Below are 15,159 nucleotides of genomic sequence, written 5' to 3' on the forward strand. Positions count from 1 at the left end.
CTTGCTGTACATTTCAATAGTATTTTCACTAATTCCTTCAACTTCTTTCTAAAGGTAAGTTTTTATTTTTAAAACTGAAGTATATTGTGCACTATAAGTTAATATGGTAAACTTTTTCTGATAGATATATACTATCCCTCTGTAGTAGTTATAGATTTAGAGAGACTTCTCTGTTATAGTTATGGATGGAGTTAGGCTTCTCTTGTATAATTATGAATTTACTTACGTTAAATCACATACACTTTTTTATATTCCTACTTCCACTCTGATACTATACACTGCCCAAAGATAAATTCACTGATAAAAAATGCCTATCTAAAATTATTCCCAACATTGCCCTATCTCTACTAATATATATTTTTTTAATCCAAATTTCAGGCAAAATGGAAGGCGAAAACCAAGTTTCTTTTGAAATGGACCTGCAAGAGAGCAGCCAAGAATTGATTGATACAATTGATCAAATTGACATTGAATTTTTCGATGAAACTTGGGACAATGAACTACTGCAATGTGTACAAGCAGTAGATAACCTCCTTGCAAATGAGGACATTTTACACCCTCAGAGACTACAATGTATATTCCATGATAATTATGAAATTTCTGACAATGAAATGTTAGAAAGTTTAATAAATTATGAAACACAATCACAATAAAAAAAAATGCTTAAAAAATAAAAAAAAATAAAAAATAATCAACAAAAACAACAATCAATTAACATACAGCATTTGAAAAGTCTATCATTCATTTTTCATTGCAGTACGCTGCCCAGAACGCTTCCCGGTTCGCGGACCGGGCGCTCCCCACGCAAAAAAAAAAAAAATTTTTTTTTGTTTTTTTTGCCCCGCGGGGCCCTTTTAAAACCTCCACGTTAAACCTAGGGGGTCAGGGAGGATCTACTATGCCCCCTTATGGTCATTTTCGCCTTTGTTTTGGCCTCCTCTTGTCTCTCAATCCTACCGAGAGACAAGATGGCGGCCGCTCCGGACTGTTTAGAATGTTGACAGACACCGGAGAGCCAATCAGCTTAGCTACGCGAAGTTCCGGTACGCTTAAGGTCCGCGGACCGGAGCGCTGCCCGGAGCGCGCTTACAGATATATATCTTTTTTTAAACGTTAATTTCTCAAAATCCACTGGAGCACATATATTGAGACCTAGAAAAGGCACATCGGGCTACCAGTCCCTACAATTTTGCCAAGTTTCATGCAAATCCATTCAGCCGTTCGGGCTAAAAGTGAGGCCAACCGCCCTATGGAAAACTCAATGTTAAAAACACGTTTTGGGACCCCCCTTTTTTCTCGGCCCCCCCTTGACGAAACCCCCCCAAATTTCCAAGGGCTGCTCAGAAACAAAATGTTCCATTTTCCAGAAAATTTCAGCCAATTCCGTCCACAAACGCCAAAGTTATTAGACATAGAATTTTCAAAAATCCCATAGGGAAAAAATCCTAACTATATATACCTACTGGCGACCGCCATTTCTTTCCCGGGACCCTGGGATGGCGAAGAGCGCAATATATATATATATATATATATATTACCTACTGGCGGTCGCCAGTAGGTATATATAGTTAGGATTTTTTTGAATAGGGATTTCTGAAAATTCTATGTTGAATAACTTTGGCGTTGATGGACGGAATTGGCTGAAATTTTCAGGAAAATGGCACATTTTGTTTCTGAGCGTCCCCTGAAAGTTTGGGGGGGGGGTCCGTCAAGCGGGGGCCGAGAAAAAAGGGGGGTCCCAAAACGTGTTTTTAACATTGAGTTTTCCATAGGGCGGTTGGATTCACTTTTAGCTCGAACGGCTGAATGGATTTCCACAAAACTTGGCAAAATTGTAGAGACTGTTTGCCCGATGTGCCTTTGCTAGGTCTCAAGATATGTGCTCCAGTGGATTTTGAGAAATTAACGTTCAAAAAAATATATATATCTGTGACAGCGTCCCGGTTGTTGTGTTGTGTGGGTGATGTAAGTACCAACATGTAGGTACCAATGAAGAGTCTAAAATTCAATGTACACCGTCTCCTCTGTAGATATTTTGTATGTTCTAATATGGGTTATTTAAATGTAAATGTGTGGAAAAGCACTTCATGCTTTAAAGCAATTGTATTTTTGAACTGATTGTTCTTTCCTCTTAGTCCTCCTCTTTGTTTTTTTTTCCCCACACTCTTCTTCAGCATGATAGTTGATAAATTCGTTCCCTCAAAAAATGTATATACATAAAAAAATTATATTAAATACATATAAAATATATTTTTCCTTTAAAAGAAGAATACATTTTACAGCTTTTGATATTTGCTATTAAAAAACCATTGAAATTCACTGAAAAAACCATAGGTTATAGACCATATATAGTTAGGAATTAGCATTTACAAAGCCTTGAAAATTCACTGAAAAAAACATAGGTTATAGACCATATATAGTTAGGAATTAGCATTTACAAAACCTTATTTTACTCACACAAAACCATTGAAATTCGCATATATAGTTAGTTGCACTAACTATATATCGCGCACCCGCAATCCACTGCTGATCATGTCACATATTACATCATTCATGACATGGTCAGTGACATCACTGATGACATCTCAAATGATATATATATATATATATATATATATATATATATATATATATATATATATATATATATATATATATATATATATATATATATATATATAATTAACAAAAGATTATTCTCCCACAGGAGTCACAATGTATTATACACAGAATGAGTTTTATATTTGTGGTCAAAGTATATGCTTCTGGTTTTGTATTAGCAAGCTCTTCTAGGCCCTTATGAATGTAAAGCACATGGTCCACACCCCCACATGTTATATTAATAGTTATGTCCTGTTTTATTCAGTTTTCAGTGCAATAAGACGGTGAACTGATGAAGGAGATAACGCCAAAATGCGTGTAGTCCAATCTACCGCTTTGCCTCCATCAACTTCTGTCTATGTTTTGTTTGTACTGTCCTCTATTGTTTGTATAATGAATGTTTGATTGAATATCAATTTTTTATATGAATCCTTAATCATGATATATACTATGTAATTTAAATATAGAATCAAAAACAAAGAAAATATTGAAAATATCATCACTAAATAAAATGACAAGAATTTTGAATATTTTGGCTTTACACGATTGGTTTATGGGTTATAATTTTGGTTAATCAAGTGGGGTGTCACACTTAAGTTTTTCAGACCTAGATTTGCTTCTGTCAACAGTTTGATTGACTAAGCTATAGACCTTTACCTACAATTTGGTTTTACAGTGTGCCATTGTATGCCACTTACTGGAGGTCGCGGGGTACAGATATGGTGCCATGATCCATGGACGTAAGGCATACGCACTATCGCCTATAAACAAACACCAGGAAGCTCATTTATGAGCCCCTGCGTCACTTTTACCCCTGCGGTGCGTCACTTTTTGTGACGCACTAGTGGCGTAAAACATGCGCCATATTGCGCCATATTTACAAAGTGACGCTTCTAGGTAGATGCGTCACTTCGTAAACCCCTGCGCTACATTATACCTGCGCCAGGTATAATGTATGCAGGGTGGGCGTACCCCGCAAGAAAGGGTCGTAGGAGTGGGGCAGCGAAATGTATGAGATTTTGTTGCGCCACTTTTAGGACGCCAATGCGTCAAAACCTTACGCCTGCCCTATGGCAGGCGTATGGATGACACAGCCCCTTTCACATGGGGCTTGCCCCATGTGAAAGGAACATTGCTGGAGTTGTGTCAGGCTTCCGACACAACTCCAGCAATGCTCCACTTTTTGCACTGACAGATACGTCAGTTATACTGACGTATCTGTCCTTCCTTGCGACATGATGCATCATATTTTTAATATGACGCATCATTGGTGACACAAGGAGGATGCGCTGAGAAGTGGTGCATCGCTGCTTTCACGCAGCAATGCGCCACTTCTCGTAAATGAGGCCCCACATTTTTAGATACGGGATTACGAGACTTAAATTCTATATTATGGGATTTTATGTGTATTTGTAACAACAACAGAGCATCTAGAAATGCACTCAAAAATCATGAAAGGCCAGCCTTACAGCATAAAGGTTGTCTCGCAACCTGAGATTTGATGTATATATCTTCCTCTATTTGTTCAAAAAGAGGAACCCTCAGTGGAAAAATGTGATTAATTAAGGGTTTGTTTATATAGGTTGCACATAATTACCGCATGAATCGAATTGGTGGTACATTGCTTGTGCAAAATAGTTTTTTTGCCACGAATTACTATCTGGGAATGGGATGAACATAAGAGTAGCGATTTGTAAATAATGATTTCTAATTTGCGAATCATTTATAGGAGTTGATAAAATGCAGATTTGTTACTCATTCACAACGCTAAATTTAGGGCTGCAAATGCATTTCAGACTTTTAGACAGGGCCGGACTGAGAACCAAAACAGGCCCTGGCAACGTGCTCGTGCTCGGCCGGCCCCCTGGGGGTGCGACCGAGCTCTTTGGCGGGGCCGATTTTCGGCCGATTTTGTTACAGGACCGATTTTGCAGCTATACTACAAAAACCGCCCTGTAACAAAAACGGCCCCCAGGGCCCAAAACCGCCCCCCACCCTTGCGGCCCACCGGGGGATTGCCCGGTGCCCCTAACGCCTGCAGGGACAACGAAAACTGGCCCTGGCAAAGTGCTCGGCCGGCCCCCTGGGGGTGCGACCGAGCTCTTTGCCGGGGCCGGTTTTCAGCCATTTTTGTTACAGGGCCGATTTTGCCGCTATGCTGCAAAAATGGCCCTGTAACAAAAACGGTCGCCAGGGCCCAAAACCGGCCCCCACCGTTGCGACGCACCGGGGGATTGCCCGGTGCCCGCAACGGCCAGTCCGGGCCTGAACGCCAGTCCCGGCCTGCTTTTAGATGTCATGATTTTGAGTCCTGTAATCAGTTTGCGACTGTATATTGAGTCGCAAACTTTTTGTACATAAGGCCTATGTCGCCTACGTTTATGTCACTGTAAACAGAGACAAAAAGTTAGCAAAATAGTGGTCCGAACGCCACAAGTGTCGAGAAATTCCCTGAACTGATTTTTCGATGGGTATTCAAATCGGTCATGGTGGAGAAAAGAGGTTTTGCAAAATTTTGTGTAGAAAATGAATGAACTCATAATTTGGCAAGACCCCTGGATTGTCTGCCGAGTTAACCGTGTCATGCAAGAAAAACACAGCAAAATGTCTGAGCTGTGCAAAAGCGACACTATAAAAAAAATCGCCTAATCTTCATATCACACAAGTTCTCCATTGCTTCTTGCTCTCTGAGGGCACAAAATAATCTTTTACAAACTCGAAGACCCTGTAGAAATGTTTTGTTTCAAAACATAGTATAACGTAAGCTGTGTTTAAGTCTAGTGTTCTGTGCCGCTTGCTGTGACATTTCTATTTTCAGTCTTGGAATCTGGCATCGTATGTTGCCAACAAATTCTCTTTGGGTTACAGTGCCTTAAAGCGTGGATGGTATCAGACTTCTTGCAAAAGAGTGCATTCTGATTAGAGTAAACATTGTGAAGCAGTTCAACTGCCATTCGAGAATGTTGCATTCAGATAGACTGCTGAGCTCGCCTGTGTCAGCCAAGTGGTGTGCTCGGAGGATGAAGCTTCCCTGGTTCGAAAGGAAACAGAAAAGCAGCTTGAAGGCGCCATTTTGCCAGCATGAGGAAGGAGAAGGCCATGGGTCACAAATGCGCCCCCACAGTTCCTTTCCAGACGCCGTTCCCCGGAGGCTCCAGCTATGAGATGAGCTTGCTCCTGTATCTCTAGCATCCAGGGAGCTTGAGGTATGGATGCTTTGAGCACCAACCCTGTCAACAGAAACCAGTCATGAGGTGATGCACTGACGTGGAGAGTAACACTTAAATAAGTCCACTGGCGTAACGAAACTTGAGGCCCCCCCTGCAAGGTATGTGAAGGGGCCCACTCCGGACGGATGTATGACATTACAACGCATGGTTTTACCACGCATGCCTTTACATCGCAGTTTTTACAACGCATGCTATTACAACGCATAGCGTTAAGGGGTGCTGGATAGTGAATAGTTTAGTTTACTATTCCAACTCCAGTCCCCGTGGATAGTAGGGAAGGTGTTGGATAGTAAATTAAATCTATTCCCTATCCTAGAGCGCCCCCAGCGCTATGCGTTGTAATAACATGCGTTGTAATAGTTGCGTCGTAAAGGCACTGCGTGGTAAAAGTTGCGCTGTAAAGGATGTTCCCCACTCCGGATTCATTAAGATGCTCTTTGGGCAGAATACTGTGCTGTGGGGGCTCCCTGGAACTTGGGGGCCCCTGCACCAGGGTCGGATTGGTAAGGCTGGCACTCGAGAAATGGCCGAGGAGCACGTATCCCAGTTCCAGCCATGGGCTGCTTTTTTGGGCATCCTGGGAGGCACAATTTGGGCGGTGTCTGTGTTGTTCGGATGCCACCAGCATCCCGGTGGGTGCCTAAGGAGCCTTTCTGCAGGCAGATGGGCATCCATTACCTCCCTTCTATCAACGGGCAGAGGGGTCTCTCCCTTTCTCTTGCTGGGCGGCCTCACTTGTTTTCAGGTGTGTTTCACCTGAGTGAACTAATCTGTGCATTTTTTTGTTTTATCTAAGTACAGTTAAGAAAACATGCCTCTGTCAGAGACCCCCACTGCCTTCTTTTTATAAAACTTCGCCGAAGCAGTGTTGCAGTGTTTGGCGGAAAGGCAATATTCAAATGTGGGCCACTTCTTTTAGCATATCCGGGCCGATTTTAAATACCAATCCAACCCTGCCCCTCAGGCAGGGGCTGCGGGGGTCTGTGTTATGCCACTAGATAAGACTTATGGTAATCTGGTTGCAACTGAAATCCCCTGCTCCTCCCTTTCTTAGGGCTTCCATTCATCCACCTTTGCAAGAGTTAGAAGATATTTATCAGTTTTACACTGTTTTAGTTTTTTATATACTTCCTTTTTTTCTGATAAGTCAAATTCTGTGAAATGCTGATTTTATGAAGCCATCGGTGTTAAAAGACCTGTGATGTCAGCAACAGCCAGAGGGCACTGATATCACCTTCGAAACCCTGTGAACTGAATGCAATGCTTCAATTAGAAAAGAGATTTGTAGTAGTCTTGGTCCTGCAAAATGACTGTCCTGAATTAGCTCTTATGCTTTACTTGAAGGAGACTGTACTGTGATACTGTGCCAGAAGGTTGATGGGTGAATACACTGGTTTCAACCAAATCAATAATTCATTCTCTTATTGGCAGCATTTAAGAGGTGGGAAGTCTTGTTTGAACCCAGGAAGGAGCAAGGCATGATTACTACCATGGAATAAAACTTCTCCTTGCAATCGACCCTTTACCAAGTGCTTTCTTTCATACCATATCTAAGAAAGGGGGATATGTACAAGAACTGCCGCAACCTAATGCTAATGCTAGTTAGAAGCAGTTTTCTTTATGTGACCCATCACCAAAAACTATTGCCCTGTTAGCGATGTATTTACAATACGTCGCTACATTGTGATAGTTCCAGGTAGCTGTGGTGAAAACTGCTGTTAACACTATCGTGAAGGCGATACAAATTATGGCGTTAGTGGGAAAAAACTGATGAAAGGCCAATTTGCGGGCAAAAAACTCAAGTTAGTCAGCCTAACATGAGTTTTTTTTTGCCTCTGGAGGCAAACATAGCTTATAAATCCACCCCCAATAAAAAATTGGAAACAAAACCAATGGAATGCAGATTGGAGCAGTCAGGGCCAAGTGCAGCACAGATCAACAACCCCCCGAAGCATCCCAACAGCGAGGTTGACCAGCAAGAGTCCCAGGGGAAGAGGAAATCCAGGGCTACAATCATGAAAAGAGGCACATCGCTGGGCAAAACCAGTGATGCATCACTTATCATTGTGCACTACTTGCAACACCATGGCATCCAAAACCTTGAAACCGCAAACAGTCCCCGGGCCAAAGGGCCTCGCTGGGCCTGCATCTGGGCCCTGGAGTGGAATGCGGGGTTGTGGGGTTGCTGGCACATGGTAGTAGACATTGAGGCGTTGGCGATCACCCCTACCCGGTGGTGAAGTCTGCCAGGTCTCATGGAGACAGGCTACTGACCTGTGTGAGAAGACCGCCTTGCGCCCGCCCCTTGGAGCTGTGAATGGTAGAGGTGCTCATGCGTACCAACGTAGGGAGGTCTCCATCGCATACTAAGATCCACCACTACACCGGGTTGCACTGAGGAGATTACCAATGGTGGAAGGCGCCATTCTGCATCACAGGCCGGATGATGTTGTGCTGGCCGGACGCTGTGGAGTCTGAGGCCCCTGAGCTGCGCCAAACTTGTGTGGCAGGAGCGCTGCAATTTTACGTCTAAGGGGGACCTATAGCATCACCTGCATCAGGAGGTTCGCCAGCGGGCTTGGCGGCGACTGCTGTACCCAGGCTTGTAAAATCCCGCCTGGCTGAGGCTCCTGCTGGCTGGGTCACAGATTTAGAGAGACTGCAGTGGATTGCGCCACTGTGTCAATGTCCAAGTGAGGAGAAGTTGGGACGCATTGCGGAGGAGGCCCGTGGGTCGAGTCGCCCAGGCCTAACACCTGTGAGTGACTCATCCCAAGTGGCGGCTCATCCGCTATGGCGGAAGATCGTCACCCCACTGCTTTCAAGCAGTGCAAGAAGAGGAAAAATAATAACATGATTATAACTTTCTGATGTACTCATGCTATGCTTCCTTTGCTGTCAAGAGGGTGGATGGGTCTGCTCTGCTCACGAAGCAGGGCAGGGGCGGGGTGGTATGCCCACTCAAGTGCGCAATGACTGTTTGGTCGGTGCTCTCAGGCCACCCAAAGCAGTCATGCGCACTTCCCTCTTAGCAATCCAGGCTGCATTACAGCCTGCATGGAGGACATGCCTACCCCTACAGCCCCTGTCTGAACGCCTTGTCACGACGCTCAAGAACAATCACAACACCACATTGCAGCGTTGTGATTGGCTTAGGGGAGGGAGCCTGACTACCTGCTTCCTGTTCCTCAGGAGAGCAGGAGCACAGAAGATGCGGGACCTAGCCTTGATGTAAGAATTATGTAAAAAAATATTAACAACCCCCGCAAACCCCCGCGTCCCCGCCCCTCCAGCGTCCTTTCCCTCATTTTCCGCATCCCAGTTGTTAAATCCTTGTACATATGCCCCAGAGTTCTTAACTTCCCCAGTTTGTAAAAGTAGTTTCAAGTTACTAGAGAACTGTGCCACAATCCTTAATGCTCTAAAACCTAGCGGTGTAAACATGTACAGCTCACTCATAGATCAATGAGTGTTCTTCTGAGTGAGCCGATGTGGATGGGAAATGGAAAGATATCCACAACACAGCAAGCTTGCCATGTCATGTTACTAAGTGAACTGACTCAGCATAAGTTTAAACTAGAGCAGTGCAAAATCGAGGGACTTCCCTTCCCTACTAGAAAAAAATATATTAAAATGTGTGAAGTGATTTTAGAAGCAACTGTCATAGAAAAAATGTGCACAAATTAGAATTTGCAGGAAAAAAAACGTACACGTTGACTTTCATCCCAATAAGTGAAATATACTTTAAATTTACCTACTGAATTTTGTTTTGCAAAAAGAGGTTTTGCAACAGAACCATTCACCAATAGGTAGTTGGTCAAAAATGCAATTTTATGAGGAGCAAAATGATGACTCCAACCCAGGCCGACTCTAGAAACTCTGTATACTACAGTGTTTGGCATCTACTTTGTAATATAGTTGACACTCCTTATTTGTAAAATAAAGCAACAATAGCATACCAAGAAATCGAAACACACCTGTGTTATCACTAGAAAATCAAACCAAAGGAGCAGTCTTGGTTGGTCTCTTTCATTGGCTGGAAATCAGTAACTTGCGCACAAGCATGAGCAGAGCTTACTTATGCAGAATTCATGTCCAGATTTTTAGCAGACACACAAGTAGACAATGATCCAGGAGAAGAAGGGAGTTGAGGTTTGCACAGGTATATTTTATTTAGCACAAAACCACCCATAGGCGAAAGTAGAACACTTCATATAGCACATTGGATGTACACAGCGAAGAAAGGTGCTTAAGGTCCAGTCGGATCTGATGAGGGCTGAAAGTAATAACAAGTAACTGGGGCCATCTAGGCAGCACACTGTATAGTTGCTTTAGAATATTTAATAGCAGTGGGATCAATTAAAACTTCGCATAGAAAGTCAAGTAAAGGCAGGAACTTAGGCCTTTTGGAAAGGTGGCCACGCTCTCCTGACTTTTCCCAAAACTTAACTTACTTTGAGGTTTAGCTCCACCGACTCCTATTAACTGCTGTCAAATGTTAAACCCACAATAAATGTGACTTAAGCATGCAGGGAATGTGCCATTCTATCTCCTCCTGCCGGCTGGCCTGCCTTGAAGCTTCATGCAGTGTAGAATGGGCATGTGCATATCTCGAATGAGGAATTGGCTGCTGAGAGATCCGCTGGAGGCCTTGGTGAGTCTGTGGGAAATTTTCTGCCTTCACGCATGGCTCCTTTATATCTCCCTTGTCTTTTTGTTTTGTTAAACTTTCACCAGATTCACTCTTAGCAAATGTGCCAAAAGCAACATTTTTACAAACAGAATTAGATGACGTTGTCAACCATTTAGCTTCTAAACTTTTCAAAGAAATTACCCTGGACTCGCACGAATTGTCCCATATTCTTTTTTTTTTTAAAGTTGAATAAGCTTTATTTGACAAAAAGTACAACATACAGCATATGGCAAAAACCGTAACAATAATAATAAAAATTAATATACGAGGTATAAAGTATGCCATAAAACAATAGTAGAAAGCCTATACAATTTGGAATTATAAGGAAAAGAGGGGGACGGGAAAAAGGAAAAAAGGTGGGGGGGAGATAAAGTAAGATATACAACAAGATCAAATGGAATACAGATAATATGTTCAAATAATATTAAAATAATGAATATTATAAAAGAGAAAAAAGGCAAAGCAGTAGAAAAAGTAAATCATGGAGGCTGGAAATTTTCAGAACGAGTACGCGATGACAAAGTAATAGAAAACTTATTTAATTAAACAGTTAGTGGTAACCAAAATGTATCTCTGTTTCTCTGTGGATTTTGAAAAGATCCGAAGGCAATATCCAACCTATGATAATGGCATAGAGTTTTCCACCAAGATTTGATTGAGAGTTTGTTTGAACACTCCAATGAAGTGTAATCTGCTGAAAGGCTAAGGCTAACATGAGTTCAAACAACCCTTGTTCATGAGACATTAACCCAAGTGAATCTGACAAACTTCCCATGAAGAGAAGAATATGTGATAAGAGAGTGTGAGTATTAAAAATAATCAAAATCCTAGACCAAATTTTTGACCAAATAGAGGCTACGTGAGGACATGGAAAAAGGAGGTGGCATAGATCAGCTAATAAGTGATCACAAGACAAGCAAGACTTATTTTCAGAGTTTGTGAAACTGGCAATGGAGATGGGAGTAAAAAACTGTCTGTGATATAGGAAAAACATAGATTGAGTAGTAGATGCAGATCTAGAAATTTTTTATGATCTGGTCCAAATCCTGCTCCAGAAGTCAGTGCTCCATACACAACCCAAGTCCGTCTCCCACGCAAGCTCCACCTTAGGCTAGAATCCTTCCGGATCAGCAGAGATAAAAAATGTTTTTTTATCCTCCAAACGCCCTTGCGCTCAAGAATGCACTCGACAATGCTCTCGCCCTTCGGCTATTGTTAGCCTTGCTGCAGCATGCTGTCTCTCTGTCCAAACTTTGCAATCATGCTTGACGCGTTTCAAGGCATTCGCCTCTTAATCATGAGCTTCACACAATGGCATGGAAGGCTCTCCTGTTTGTTCACTTCATTTTTATTGTTGAATGAGACAGCCCTCAGTGGGCGTGGCTTGCAGTAAACGCCACATAGCATGATGGTTATTGCAATTCCACAGGTAAGTATTAGTGTCCCTCCTTTAGTAGGCTCCGTGCCCCTGTGTAGAAATAAAAAGCTGTGTGAGGTCCTTTAGTAGGTAGGGACATCTTGAGATTGCATACTTCATTTTGTAAGAGAACATTGTACCTCACGGAAAGTGATTTTTCCATCCATGGCCTTGTAACATTGAGAAATGGTGCATCTCTTGTTCCTGCGGCTCGGGCAGGCGTGTATCATTTTTGTCCTCCAAACACCCTTGCGCTCAAGAATGCATTCGACAATGCTCTGGCCCTTCGGGTGTTGACAGCCTTGCTGCAGCACGCTGTCTCTCTGTCCAAACTTTGCAGTTCTGCTTGACGTGTTTCAAGGCATTCGCTTCTTAATCATGAGCTACAAACAATGGCACGGAAGGCTCACCTGTTTGTTCACTTAATTTTTATTGTTGAATGAGACAGCCCTCAGTGGGCATGACTTGCAGTAATTGCCACTTAGCATGATGGTAATTGTAGTTCCACAGGTAAGTATTAGTGTCCCTCCTTTAGTAGGCTCCGTGCCCCTATGTAGAAATAAAAAGATGTATAAGGTCCTTTAGTAGGTAGGGACATCTTGAGATTGCATACTTCATTTTGCAAGAGAACATTGTGCCTTACGGAAAGGGATTTTTGCCTAACCCAAAAAGGAGTAAGAGAGGAGGTGCCTGCATGAAGCCAGTAAGAAGACTGTCTAAGACAAAAAGCTTTAATATACAGTCTAAAAGTTAGGAAATTCACACCACCAGTAGATTTGAACTTTCTGAGATGAGATAAAGAAGATTTTTTATTATTCCAAAACAATTTAGAGAGAAGAGAGTCTAGTTTCTTGAAGTAAAAAGAGGGGATATGAACTGGGAGCATTGAAAATACATATAAAAATATCGGAGTGCCCATCAATATGATTGAATTCAGGCATCCCCACCAGGAAAGGAAGAGGGGGTTCCAGGAGGTAAGTAGTTTAGAATCCCGATCAAAGATATCTTTCATATTGATTGTGGTTAAGTCTGAAATAGAATTGGTAAACCATATGCCTGGGTATTTAATTTTAAAATTATTCCAACGGCAATCTGTTAGCTCCAAAATGTTGTTTAGAACAACATTTTATTATGGGTAGAATTTCTGTTTTTCAGAATTAATTGTGCAACCTGATACTGCAGAGAAGTCTGACATTTCTTGTAATATTGTGGGAAGAGAAGATTCCGGACAGGATAACAAAAGTAAAATATCATCTGCATACGCAGAAAGCTTCAAGTGTTAATCTCCATGTAGAAACCCAGAAATGAAAGAGTTATGACAAATGTGAGACAAAAAAGGTCCAAGGGAAAAAATAAAAAGGAGAGGAGATAAGGGACAACCCTGTCGGACACCTTGATGAAGCGAAAAAGGATTTGAAACAAGACCATTAACTATAGTAGAGGCAGTAGGTGTAGTATAATGTAATGATACCAGGGAAATTAATTTATCCCCACAACGATGCCAACTGAGTGATTTAAATAAAAAAGACCAATCAACTTTATCAAAAGCCTTCTCCGCGTCAATAGATATTGCAGGTAAGGGATAGGATAGAGTAGACGCTTTGTTTAAGACATTGAAGAATAACCGGGAATTATCAGAAGTTAGTCTGCTTTTGACAAAGCCACATTGCTCTGCACCAATTAAATGAGGTAAGAATGAATCAAGACGTAGAGCTAACAATTTAGCGAGAATGTTTTAACCCATGTTAATCAAGGATATAGGACAGTAATTTTTACAGAATTTCAGATCTTAATAAGACATATAGTTCCCGATTCACAGAACTAACTTAAGACAAAATCCTAAACTTACTACCATTTTGGTAATCACAGAAGGCACTTACTCATTTTGGTATTCACAGAAGGCACTTACTCATTTCGGTATTCACAGAAGTTAGGAGTCCTAACTTTAGGACTCCTAAATGCCTTCTGTGAATACCGAAAGTCTTAAAATTAAGATTTTTCTCAGTTTTGGAGTAGTAAAGTTCGGACTCCTAACTTTAGGACTCCTAAATGCCTTCTGTGAATACCAAAAGTCTTAAAGTTAGGATTTTTCTCAGTTAAGGGTTCCTAAAGTTAGTAGTCCTAAATTTAATACTCCTAAACTGAGAAAAATCCTAACTTTAGGACTTTTGGTATTCACAGAAGGCATTTAGGAGTCCTAAAGTTAGGAGTCCTAACTTTACTACTACTAAACTGAGACAAATCCTAACTTTAAGACTTTCGGTATTCACAGAAGGCATTTAGGAGTCCTAAAGTTAAGACTCCTAACTTCTGTGAATACCGAAATGAATGAGTGCCTTCTGTGAATACCAAAATGAGTAAGGGCCTTCTGTGAATACCAAAATGGTAGTAAGGTTAGGATTTTGTCTTAAGTTAGTTCTGTGAATCGGGCCCATGGAGGCTTCTAGGAAAGTACCATTTACTGCACCAGTAGTAGAAAAATAATGAAAGAGATTAAAGATTTCGGAAGTAAGCAATTGGAAAAATCAAAATAAAATTCTACAGAAAAACCATCGGGACCAGGGGATTTATTTTTCTTAAGTGAACATAGAGAATTGGTAATCTCTTGAAGCGAAATATCCAAATCTAGGGATATAAAATCTAAATCTGAAGATGTAGAGGGAGAAACGCTACTAAAATAAGATTCAATAAGAGGGATCGTTGCTGGTGACTCAAATGGTATATACATTTTCATAAAAAGATGCAAATTCGGCCAGAATGTCATGATTTTTAAAAAAATGTTTCCCATCTGCTGACTGAATAGAGTCTATCAGAGTCCTCTCTTTCCTAGACTTAAGGTAGTTAGCTAAAAGTGATCCAACTTTATTACAACCTCCATAGTACCGGGCACTGCTATGAAGTAAAATAGAGGACGCATTATCTGTAGAGATCTTATTGACCTCCAGCTTTGTGCAAACAAGCTTCTGCAGAGTGGAATCTGATGAGGAAGTATACTATTGATGGTCCAATTGTTTGATAATATCCAGTAGGGCTTTGTGTTGAATAAGGTTATTTTTCTTTTTCTTAGATACAAAATCAATAATAAAGCCCCGGCAGCAGCTTTAAAAGAGTGGCAAACCACGGTAGGAGAAATAGATGAGTCCTCATTAAAAGAAAAAAAATTCTTCCACAAAAGAAGCAAAGGAAGAGGAAAAAACTGGACCTTGTAAAAGGAAGTT

This window comes from Lissotriton helveticus, chromosome 5_1 (assembly GCF_964261635.1).
Source record: "Lissotriton helveticus chromosome 5_1, aLisHel1.1, whole genome shotgun sequence".
NCBI lineage: Eukaryota > Metazoa > Chordata > Amphibia > Caudata > Salamandridae > Lissotriton > Lissotriton helveticus.